An 11509-nucleotide genomic window follows, 5' to 3' on the forward strand; every position below is an offset into this window, starting at 1 on the left:
AACTGAGTGTTTCTTTGAGTTTGTCATGATGTGCTGTGTGACATGCAGGAAGGACCCAAATGAAGGGCTCACAGATGGAAACTTAAAGCGTAGCTTCATTCGCTAGAAATACTTTCATAGGAAATTAACAGAAAAACTAGAAACTAAACTAAACTCAAGAAACGAAGGAAAAACAAAAGCAGGAGCACAGAAGCACGGACTAGATACAGGACACAGTGACAAGAGTTAGTAGAGAAATGACTGGAACAAGAAAAAACATGAAGACAGAACTAAAGCTACACTTGACTTGACTCCAGCAAATCCTGCTTCCTCCCTGGGGCCTCCTCATGCCCCAAAACCCTCTGGACACCCAGGAGGCATCATAGTCAGATACCCAAAGCACCGTAAAAGGGGTCAATCAGCATTCTGCAGAGGTTGGCTGGCCTCTGCCTTAGATATAAGGGGAGGAGCAGGTGGTCAGAGTAGAGCAGCTGCTCCTCTGCATCGAAAGGAGCCATTTATTGCCTCAGTTTCAGCTTCAGTGGTGTTAATTGTCTGAGAGTAAGGCTTAAATCTAAAAATATATGTAGAAAACACATCAAATATAGCATGCTCAATCGTAGCTAAGTCCATGTGCAAAACATATTTAAAGTCACCAAGTACAGTGCAGGTGTGCGTCTCCTCTGCAGGGAGAGTTCAGGTCCAGGATCAAACAGGGACATCAGGAACAGAAGCAGCTCCATTGATCCGACTCCTCTGATGGCTGAGCGATCAGTTCATAGATCCTCTGAACTGTGACAGAGGTCTCACTCTGGAGGAAGCTCTCAGCACTTTCCAGCAGCTCCTCCATCATGGAGGACGTTCCCTCACTGTAACAGGTGGAGGAGAGAGGAGAGGAAGCACAGGTGGATCCTCTGAGGAAGAGGAGCGTTCCTACAAACCACGTGATCACATGAGCAGAGGGGCGTGGCCTTCAGTGGTAGTAATAAAGGAACAGTCCACATGTTCCACTTTGAAGGCTCCAACAAAAAAGACCTGTGATCACTTTGACTCAGTATGATGGATTCTTTGGATTTGCCTTTGTTTCTCTGGCTTTTCTTGTGTGTCTGTAGCTGTGTCCCAAAACGTCAGCCGCATCCTTCGGAGGACCCGGCCTTCCTAGCCTACGTGGGCCGGTGTTAAGTCTAATTGTTGAATGTTGCCATTGTGTTTCTTAAATTTGTACAGTCTTAGTTTAAGCAGTACGATCAAAGCCATTCCTTAGATTCTGACTCTGACCACCTCTCCAGCCACTCTGTGCTGGGGGAGGTTTTATTGTAGATACATCCTTTCTGAAAGGTCTGTTTCTTCTGATGTAAGCTTCCTGGGTTTATGACCCTTTGATCAGCAGACACACACACACACACACACACACACACACACACACACACACACACACACACACACACACACTCAGTGTATGTCATTTACATACAGTGCCTTGTCTTTGTAACCAAAGGGGGGTTGCAAGGGGAGGTGTTTTGTAAACTATTGTTTGAAGTTTGTCAATAAAAGGCAGCGAGAGGAGGCCACCATTGTGGTCATTTCGACGTGCTGGTCACAGATGGAAGGGCCTCCCTTGCGCAAGAAATCGATCGAACACTGTTGCCTTGTTTTTCTTTCATGGGAATAAGTCCTGGATACAGCGGGGTCTGAGTTTAGACCCAACAGCCGGGTCCTGCAAAGACCGAGAAGGCCAGAAGTGCGAGGCTGTGAAATGGGACGGTCCAGCCTTCAGATCTGTGTCACCGCTGTGTGGGTGGAGTTTAATAAACTCGCCGTCTGCTCCTTGCTATCTAAAATATTACAGGACACTGGAGTAAACTCTCGACCGTCTCACACTTCTGTTTCATCAGTTTTCTGTTTGACGTTTATTCAGCTGTGTGAAAATCCCGGAGGAACCCACCGATGGATTAATAAAGTTGTATTTAATCTAATAATCTAATAACTTTGATCTCAGCCAAACCGATTTACTCCAGAACAAATGAAACACAGAAAAAAGGCAAACAATTACATTTTTAAGTTATCCGAGTGACTTATGGTAAATGGCCTGTACAGCGCTTTACTTGGTCCTAAGGACCCCAAAGCGCGTCACACATCCAGTCATCCACACATCCACACACTGGTGATGGCAGCTACAGTGTAGCCACAGCCGCCCTGGGGCGCACTGACAGAGGCTGCCGGACACTGGCGCCACCGGGCCCTCTGACTTATATATCATGTTTAACCTGAGTAGCCAAAGAGCAGGGGTCTGAAAACGATGAAGCTGGGAGTCCGCTGCTCTCGCCGGCTGGAGTGACCATTGAACCCCCCGGCTTGCTATCGAGCGGGTGGGTAACAGACGTCTCCGAAAACGTCGGCGCGCTTTTGCAAATATGCGATGTCTTGATGAACCCAGCAGATATTTTAAGTTTACATAGCTACTTTCTCCCCTTAATATATGTTAAAAATTTATTTTGTGGCCCAGAAAGATTAATAAGACTAATTTTAAAACTTAGTAGCGGCCGCCATTGTTGGCAGCTGAAATTAGCTGGGCCGCGCTATGAATTCTGGGATATGGTGGGCCACGAAGGACACACCCGACCCATCCTTCAAACTCGGGGGAATGAAGGACGCATTTGAAGAAGTCGAGGAATCGGGACAGCCTTCGTCGCCTGGCTGTGACGTCATCGGCCTTCAAATGCGGCCTCCGGAGGATGCAGCCGACGTTTTGGGACACAGCTTGGGTGTCTTTGTTGGTCATGTGACCTCCCAGGGACTACACATGGAAACGAGCAGTTTAGCTCAAATCTGGCAGGTTTCCATCGTCTGTTTTTGTCCTGATGTCCATGAACATGAACACTGTCCCTGTCAAACACGTCCAGATAATCTGATCCAGTGTTGTTCTTCTTCTGTGGTGTTTGTGATGGAGCAGCAGCTGCTGATCCTGATGTCCTCCACCAAGGGGGCAGCAAATTCAGCTGACTGTCATCATTTATTAAAAAGATGTAACAATGTGACATAATGCAATATAATAGTGTCAGTTACACATTGTGGGTTGCACTGTGGCCAGAATGGACATTACCTCCTGCCTAATGGAAGCTGTCAGCCATCCTGCAACCATGAATTAGATAAGCAGAAGTGAAGGGATTGTTAACAACAATTTAATAATAAAATGTAATGTGATAGTTGCACTTTATTAGCTCCCCACAATCGTATGAATAATAACCATGAATGCACTGCATGCTCATAGCAAGTTCTTTAGGTTTAAAGTGAGATCCTGCTTTAAAGGGCGCTTCATCTGCTGGGAATGACATGTTTCTTCTAGTATGTAAGGCTCAGCCCATCTTACTGGGACTTACTTTTGTAGATCCACATGCTCTAAACCTGGTGCTCCATGATTGGTGCAGAAGCTTTAAGCTACTATTAACAAATAATGACCATGGACTTAGGTGTTACTACAATAACTTATCATTGAGCAACTTGTATATTTAATTTTACTTGTAAAACTATGCAAGTAGAATTGAATGGGGCACAGTGAGCTGAGCACAGGCCCACTCTGTGACACTCAGAGGTTTGTGGATATCATACTGAGAGTATTGGACACAGTGCAGCCAGCTTGCAGCCACTTTCCCACCACTTTAGCACAATGTTTACATGAGACTCAGCCACACTAATGTTCCTGGGCAGACATGTGGTGCAGCATGGCTGATGGCACTGTACCTGCAGCTGTCATGGACAAGAACCACTCAATACCTCACCCAAGCCAAGCCTGTGCTGATGTTGTGATCTGAGACCGAGACACTAACCCAGGATCATGATATGATGTTGTGAGAGTTTCACTAAGAATTAGCTCTGATTACAAGATTTCAATCTATCGTAACTCTAATTTGTATTTACTTCAGTTTGTTCATCTTGGAGCTGTGTGCAGCTGAGGACAGTCTTATTATTACCAGGTGAGGATATGTAACAGCCACAGTCTGTAGAGATGATGTCACCATGGAGTGGTGATGTCACTGGAGCTGCCAATATGTGCTCCAGCCAAAGCTACACCAGAGGGTTGTGCTGTGTAACAGGTTGGTGCAGGTGGTGTTATCTACATTTGAACATTAGGCAACAGTCTCATGAAGACACTTTCTATTGTTCACTAAAGACCAACAATAACAGAGACAAAGGGAGAGCAGCAGAACTAGTGCTAACAATTAGCACTGCTAGCCTGCCCACCAACACCAGCTAATGTTATAAAAACGATGATCAATGATTTTGCTGTAACGGCTCCAGCTGTCTGTGTCAGGGACACGTTGGAGATGAAGTGAGTGATCCAGTGACAAAGGTTTGGAAAGCTGCAGTCAGCTGAGACTAAAGGAGTCACCTGACCGAGAGACGAAATGTTTCACTGAGAACGTCCAGATGAACAGAATCAACCTTTGGGATAATCTGTTCCACACATCCATGTTTCACTTACTGCATTATATTTCCTCATTGCTGTGCACACAGGCCTGTGGCTTATAACCAACTCCAAGTTCAGACTCAGAGGCTGCTGAAGCTGTTTTCTGGAACAGAGACGTGTTGGATATAAAAGCAACTCTTCTTTATGTGTCAGCACTGAGGAAAGGAGCAGCTTCGTTTCTAAGTGTATGAAGGACTGTAGCAGTGTGTGTGTGAGCTTTATTTCACAGACAGAACCATGTCAAAAACACAACTTCAGGTAAAAACAATACAAAATCAAAGAGTCTGATCAGAAGGATTAAACAGAGGAGTGTGGGACTGTTTTTAACAGACAGCAGGTTAAGCCAGGCTGGAGGAGTAAACTGAGCCTCGGTGTGAGCAGCAGTGTGTTTGACAGGAAGCTGAGATAAACAGTCTGGAGCCCATTTAGTGCTTCATATGAAAGTGTGAGGATTTGAAAGCAAATCTAAAATCAAGCAGGAGTCAGTGTGAGAATGATTTGTGCTTTTCCTCAGTCAGATGCTGGGAGTTTCAGTTCATCCATGTTCAGCGTGCTGTGCTTTGTGTAACAGGAGAATATGACAGTATAAATCAAGTCTTCATGTCACTGAAAGCCTCCACAGTCTGCTATGGAGGTGCATCAGTTTGGATTTACAAGAAGAACATTTCTTAAACCTGCCACAAGATGGCGCTCCAACAGAAGGGATGTCCACAGTGTAACACAGACACACACATACTGTGTGAATGTGTGAGTGAATGGGCTTTCAACACAAGGCTTCTGCTGCTACCTTTAATTACATAATTAGCTAACAAGAACAAACTGTTAATTACCACCAAAGAACGGCTCCAGATTTTAGTTGCTGACCATTTTGTGAAACGTTGATTACATCAGCTTATTGTTGATTTTTCAACCTTAATATCAGCTGCTTTAAAGGAGCCTCGTTCTCTCGCAGTAACACTTTTCTTCACTAGATGCAGTGCAGGCACAGTCTGTGTTTCTAAACTACACACTAATGTTCATTGTTGTGCAGCTAAATCCTCCCTCTGGATGGGAAGAATCCCTGTCAGGCTTCAAACACCTGGCTTGGTGTTCTGGAGCTAATGTGTCACCTGTGAGGACTCTGAGATGAACACACAGCAGACACTTCAGTTCTCCGTCTGTGTGTCCTCAGTTTCCCAGCATGCCTTGGCTGTGGTGGTGGAGGTGAATGAGGGGGAACATGCTGCTCTGTCAGCACTCAGGTTTCATACCTGGTGATCTCAGAGGACAAAGCGGCGTTACAGCAGCGCACGTTGATGAGACCTGATGCTCTGAACAGTTCAGACTTCAGCCTCACTCTGAGAAAACAAACGACTGACTGTCAGCAGCAACTACACCTGCTCCATCAGTGACGGAGAGAAGAACTGAGACTGAGAGACATACAGCTGCAGGTCAAAGGTCAGAAACGCCCGCTCTTTGTACGGGTCAGGAGTTAGTACTGCAGAGGTCAGAGGTCAGCTTGCTGACAAACCATTTGAAACAGTTTGGAGCTAAAAGCACAACAGCAGAGGAAAGAAGAGACACTGCAGAGATGATGCAAAATATTGTGTTTTGTTCTCAGCTGTCAAAAAGTGTAACACACGTGTTCCAGCACAGCCTTTGTGTACTTTCACTTCTCCATACTGTCCATTGGAAATCCTGTTTGTTACTTTTTGATTTCAGTCCATGTGTCCAAAGCAAACTTCTGTCCCACACTTTCTCTGCTGACTCTTCACCGATGCTCAGATGATCTCAGATGATTTCACCAGAACTCATCAAAATTCGGGCTCCACAGAAACCCAGACGTCACTAAACAAGCGTAACAAGCAAAGTGAAAACTGGTCGTTCAGCTTTATTGACCAAAGATAAGCTCACATGTCACCTCATGACACAGACACTTATTTCCACAGCATGCACGAGGACTGACAATAAGTGTCTATAAAGCCACTTCTATCTGCCACACCTGTGCTTCTGTCATGGTTGCTCTCCTCTCACTCTGTCATTTATCCACAGTCTGCCTCCCTCTGCTCCGTCAGCTGACGTCCTCTCTACACCACCTGCTGTGTTTTATCCTGCAAAAACACATTTAAGAAGCGTTGCACCGAGTAACGGGAGTAACTGCTATAAAATCCATTTAAAGGAGGTGGTGCTGAGTGCTGTGACTGGGGTCCCACCACTGACATCACGGGTGGAGGACATGTTGGAAAACTGCTACAAAGTGCTGTGCAGCCAGCAGAGCTTACAGTCTGTCCTGTGTGTCATACAGGCTCTCACACTTAGTGTTTCTGTGACACATTGAAGAGAAGTTTGTGTTGTTCACAGTTGTGCTTGTACTGAGTGACAGCTGACATGACCTAACAGGAATAATGTGTCTGTGCTGAATGAGAAGTAACACACAATGAAGTCTTGATGCATCTCAATCATCCAGGAAAGTGAGTCTGTTGCTTCTGTTCATCTGGACGCAGCGTTTTGTGGGAGAAACGTGTCGTCATCATCAGGTGACGTCTTCAGTCTCAGCTGCAGGTTTCAGTCTTACAAACAGGACATTTGCATAAAGACTGAAAGCAGCTGCAGGAACGATGGGCTGGGAGCTCCGTTCCTTCATCTTAATTATGCAGATTCTCAGGACCATTGATCAACAACCACTGATCCATGTCCATGAGTCCCATTCACAGAGATGTGGGAATGGCTGCAGTCACAGCATGTAAGATGGAAATAAATGAGAAGTATTTAGCTGAAGTGGATTTGATTTATGTTACTTCTTTTTTAACTTGTAGTTCTACATTGGAAGATTATTGTGATATTGAAATATAAAAATACATTTATATTCTATTATTTTCTCAAAATAAGCGTCACACTCGTGGAAGCCGGTGTAGCCGCCGAAACGCCTGCATTTATGGAGACTTTCAGCCCCAGGTAGGCCAGTTATGGATCTTGGGATCCACATTATGTCAGCAGCTGTTCTCCACCGTGAACTGTGTTCAAACAAACACGCTCACGCCTCACAGACGACAGCTTACAGTCCTGTAGAGATAAAGTGACTTCGTACAGCCCCGTCTTCAGTCTTGTGGAGATGATCTCGACGCTTTGGTGGATGTTACTAGCTCCTGTGCAGTATTTTGTAAAGACATGATTATACCCCGTAAGCACGTTAAAATTTACGCTAACAATAAGCCATGGGTCACTAAAAGTGTCAAATCCTGTTTAAGGAAAAAGAGACAGGCCTTTAAAGAGGGGCTGTTACCGATTTTCAGACAGCTACCAAGGAAATGAAAATCGAGATCTTGAAAGCAAAACAGACAAAAACCTTCTTGAAAGCAAATTTGCTGCAAAAACTTTTGGGTCTGCCTGGACTTGTATGAAAACCATAGCAGGGTTTCAAAATCCCCAGAGCAGCAGTCAGGTCATTTTAGATGTTTTAATTCAGACAGAGATTTTCAAATGCTTTAAACATGTTTTCTGCTCGTTTTAGTTCTTCTGATTTCAGCGAGGATATTTGGGAACTGAAACAGAAACTGAGAGATACTCAGCACTTTATCATTGAACTCAGCGATGTTAAAAAGGCCTTTCATACAGTCAATGTGAACAAGAGCCAGGTCCTGATAATATTAGTGGCCGCCTAATTAAATCTTGTGCTGATGAACTCAGTCCTATATTTCAGGTTATTTTTAACAAATCCTTGCAAACACAACATGTGCCCTCTCTTTGCAAAGAAGCAGTCGTGGTTCCTGTCCCTAAATCTAAACGACTTCAGGCCTGTTGCCTCACTTCAGTTGTCATGAAAGTCTTTGAAAAAATCCTCAGAAATGTGATTATGAAGAGACTGAAGGTCAGCTGGATCCAATGCAGTTTGCATACAGGCCCAACAGAGGAGTGGAGGACGCACTTTTGACTTTACTAAATCTGATTCTTAAACATGTAGAGAGTAAAGGGACTTTTGCAAGACTTCTTTTCATTGATTTTTCTTCAGCTTTTAATACAACACAGCCCCATATTTTAATTAAAAGACTTTTAGAACAGTTTGAAATCAGGAAAAACCTGCTGGGCTGGATTTTAGATTTTCTAACTGACAGGTCACAAAGAGTGAGAATAAATGGGGTTCTGTCTGACCCAGTGTTCTCCTCCACAGGTTCTCCTCAAGGCTGCGTCCTATCGCCCTTATTATTCAGTCTCTATACAAACATGTGTCAGGGCAGACATGAAAACAGGGTCATTATTAAATATGCAGATGACTCTGTTATTGTCAGCTTACTGAAAGAGGGTGAAACTAACCACGGCCCAGTCATTGATGACTTTGTTCAGTGGTGGGAGGAGTCTTATCTCCAGCTGAACATATCTAAAACAAAAGACATGGTTGTTGATTTTAGGAAAGAACAAAATGGGCACGGAGTCACTTTAATTAAAGGTCAGAAAATAGAGCAAGTACAATCATATAAATATCTTGGGACCATAATCAATGAAAAACTGAACTTTGATCAAAATTGCAAATCAGTTTGTAAAAAGGGTCACCAGCACCTTTATTGCCTTAGGAAACTTGTTCATTTCCACATTGACCAAAAAATGTTAACTTTGTTTATCGTTCTTTTATTGAGTCTGTTTTATCCTTTTGTTTGGTGGCATGGTTCGGTCAGACCTCTGTCACAGAGAAAAACTCTCTGAATCAGATAGTGAGATGGTCCAGCCGTCTGATAGGTGAGCCACAGTCTTGTTTAGCCTCCCTGTACTCTGAGCAGGTACAGAGGATGGCTTTATCGATCCTTAAAAATGGTTCCCATCCTCTAAGGGGTGAATTTCAGCTTCTTCCCTCAGGACGGAGGTTTCTATTTCCGAGATGCAGGACAAAGCGTTATAAAAACAGCTTTGTCCCCGTTGCTGTCACTGAATTAAATAAGAACTGTTTTTGATTCGAAATATTAAAGTATGTGTCACAGTGAGTTTTATATATTTACTAGGTATGTGTGTAAAATACATACTTGGGCAGAATTTTGCAAATATCTATTTTTCATTTTGTAGCAGCATAGAGCTTTTTTCCAATTATTTTTTAAAAGTCAGGTCAAGGCTCCAAAAGCCCAAAGGCGATATAACAGTTTGTGTTTGCTACATGGATCATTGTAGTTCAGCTTTCCTTTGTTATATTTCTTTAAGAGCTCAAAATGTGTTCATTACATAAATCAAATGTAATTTTCTCTGTAGCACTTCATGGATTTCATAAGCAACACACTGTAGTTGTTCACACAAAGCATAAAGGTAAAAACAATATACACAGTGTTATCTTCATTTTAGATGTCACAAAGTATTTGCGGCTCCCAGTGTTTTCCCGAACCCTGACCCTTTGCGTGGAAACCGGGTCCAAAAGGCTCTTTGGGTGTTAAAGGTTGCTGACCCCTGCACTAGGCCCAACTGACACATATATTTGATTCCAAATACAAAAAATAATGTGTAACCTGCTGGAAGAATGTAGGAGGTTGAGACAGGATCTCAACACTTGGTGTCTGCAACAAAAGACAACAATATGTGGGGCGATCGTGGCTCAAGAGTTGGCAGCTCGTCTTGTAATCGGAAGGTTGCCGGTTCGAGCCCCGGCTTGGACAGTCTCGGTCGTTGTGTCCTTGGGCGAGACACTTCACCCGTTGCCTACTGGTGGTGGTCAGAGGGCCCGGTGGCGCCAGTGTCCGGCAGCCTCGCCTCTGTCGGTGCGCCCCAGGGTGGCTGTGGCTACAAGCTTGCCATCACCAGTGTGTGAATGGGTGGATGACTGGATGTGTAAAGCACTTTGGGGTCCTTAGGGACGAGTAAAGCGCTCTACAAATACAGGCCATGTAATGGCAGAAACATTCTCTAGTGTAAATCCTGACTAGTTCATTAACTACAGATCAGTTTCAGTGAACATTATTCACAGAGGGATCTGAGTTCCTTATACCAGACTCTACAGAAACTGTAACACTGTACAGCTCTGCGACTCAACAATATGACAACAATGTAACACACACTAGAATCATCAAATAAAGCCCCACTAACCACTAGAACTAGAACTAACTAACTAGCACTGGACACTTGCATATTAGAGATTTCTACCACCATAGGAGGCGAGATATCATCCTTGAACCAGAGCATCCAGCCCTCAATTTCGGACATAAAAAGCGACGTGGCCAGGCATGATAACACTTTGACTGAACTGCAGGACTGTGCCTCGAACCACTCTGACACCATCGCCACTCTCCAGGCCACTGTGGAGCGTTTGTCTGCGGAGGTAAAGAAGTTAGATGAGAGATGTGGAGCTCTTGAGGCACTCCAGGAGGAATAATTTAAGAACTGCAGGAATACCAGAAGGCACAGAGGGACCCAAGATGACTGAGTTGGTTCACACCTGTTGGCGGAGGCGCTATCTCTCGAGGAGAAGCCACTCATCGATCGAGCACATAGAGTGAATCGCCAGCGTCCCAAACAAAGTCATCTTCCTCGGCCCATCATCTTGAGATTGCACTACTACCACATTGGTGAGGAAATTCTGCTGAAAGCTGCAGAGAACAAGAACCTGATGTATAAGGGTTTTTAAAATAAACATCCTCCCAGATTTCCCTCCCTCTGTTGGAAACGCAGAGCCGCATTTGCAAATATGAGAGGAAGACTACGTGGGATGACCGGCGTCAGGTACAGACTGCTATACCCTGCAAAGCTGTTAGTGACCCATGGTGATGTGAGGAAAAGCTTTACCGATCCCAAAGAGACCGTAGACTACGCGGAGAAGCACCTCTCCCACCCACCTTCAAATGTATTAAAAGCAAGGATATATCTATATGTCTAACGCTGACACAGCACTGTGTTTCTTCTTTTCCCTTTATATTCCATGTAAAGGTGAATATGGAGCGTTTATGGAGCTCGTTTATTGAGCAGCTGTCAGTTAGAAGGTAAGAGTTACTAGGTTAACAGAGGTTAGCAGTAACAGTACGGGGAAGTATATTGTGTTGTTCTTTTGTTGTTTTTTATTTTATCCTACTTTACTTTGTTATTTTGATTTTACCTGTTGTGAGTGCTTCCCGTAAT

This window comes from Rhamphochromis sp. 'chilingali' (assembly GCF_963969265.1).
Source record: "Rhamphochromis sp. 'chilingali' genome assembly, chromosome: 1".
Taxonomy (NCBI): domain Eukaryota; kingdom Metazoa; phylum Chordata; class Actinopteri; order Cichliformes; family Cichlidae; genus Rhamphochromis; species Rhamphochromis sp. 'chilingali'.